This window comes from Aplysia californica, unplaced genomic scaffold, assembly GCF_000002075.1.
Source record: "Aplysia californica isolate F4 #8 unplaced genomic scaffold, AplCal3.0 scaffold00291, whole genome shotgun sequence".
NCBI lineage: Eukaryota > Metazoa > Mollusca > Gastropoda > Aplysiida > Aplysiidae > Aplysia > Aplysia californica.
The window spans coordinates 58,644-60,143 of record NW_004797561.1 but is presented as its reverse complement, the minus strand read 5'-3'; positions in this window follow the sequence as shown (position 1 = coordinate 60,143).

The window sequence follows — 1,500 nt, the reverse complement described above, 5'->3', positions numbered from 1 at the left end:
CCTCCCCCAGGAAAACTGATAAACGAGAACACCAAACCGATGATTGAATATTTGATGTTCGACTGACCCATGAGCTCGTTCTGTGCATTGATGAATATGAAGGCTGAATGCCGCAGCATTTTATTTATTTATTTATGCTGAATTACAATTAGCAATGGTTTTGGCTTGATGGAAATATATGATTGTGTTGCTATACTATGAATGAAAAAAACCCAAACAAACAAAAAACCAATCCAAAAAAGATTGAATCTTGGAAAGATTTGTTTTTAAGTTAATAGTGAAATCTTTTTGAGTCTTGTCATAATCATCACAAAGATTGATGGGTAATGTTGGATGGGAAAAGTGTATAGTGGACTTGTGGAGGCTAAAACAAACTGCAACCTCTCTTACTTTTCGTATGTTTAATGTCGCATTCCCTCAGGGTTACTATAGATACCGGAGTACGGTACCGCAGTGCTCGTCAGAAGCACCATAGTGTTAGTGTTACGGAGTGCTCTAGCTTGGAAGTTTTGTTGTTTACAGATAGCAGTCACGTCTCTATGCATAATGGTGTCTGCCGCAGTTGTGGCCTATTAATAGTTGTTGCGCGCGATTACTGTCGCCGTCATTACTGTTGTTGTTGTTGTTAGTCTCACAGCCAGGTCATGCGCACTCAGAGATCATTTGTTATGCATTTATGCGTGGTTTTGTTTTGGGTTGGGTTTGAGGTTTTTTTTGTGTGTATCGTGTGTGGCCAGGTTGTGATGAGTGGAGTGAGTGTGCCGGCCAACTGTACACAAGTGTGGAGCATCGGGGGGTGGGTCATTCCTTTCTCATCCGTTCATCGCGCTGTCGTCGTTGTTGCCGTCGTCTCATGCCAGCTCCAGCCCCCCCCCCTACACTTTGCTTTCACAGACCCTAGCCGCCTCCTCTGTGGCTTGTTGACGAGGCTATAGCTTTTCTGTGCCGGCTGGCCGTAAGGACTCGACGAGATACTACTCAAAGAGTGATTGAATAATTTTTGAGGATGTTGTTTTAGCTACTAGTTACAAGTGCGATATCAGATGTCTACTTAACGTAACGCGTTCACCCACGGAGTAGTAGCCCGCCAGGGAACAGCTTTTGCTGCCCGCATGAATCTCATCTTCTTGCCCGTTGTACTCTCCGCTCGAGCTACCCACCCCCCACGCCACAGCAGGTGAAGATTTTTTTTTCTTTCTTTTTTTTTTTTTTTTTGAAAATGAATTGCGATTTAAATGAGCTTTCTACTTAGCAACTGTATTTTCATTTTACGATATGAAAATATTTTTACTCTTATGATATTCGGAACTCGTCGGTAGATCGGGATCGGCCCTTAAGTGTTGAAAACGACATATCATTGGTGTCTTGATTCTTGGTTTATGTACCGACGTCGGTGTGTCGACTTTGATCGAATTTGATGATATGAGTCTCTCACAGATCCCAGTCGTACTCCCTCTTTCCTGTATTTCTGTACGCGTATATTAATGTGTATTTGCTCAA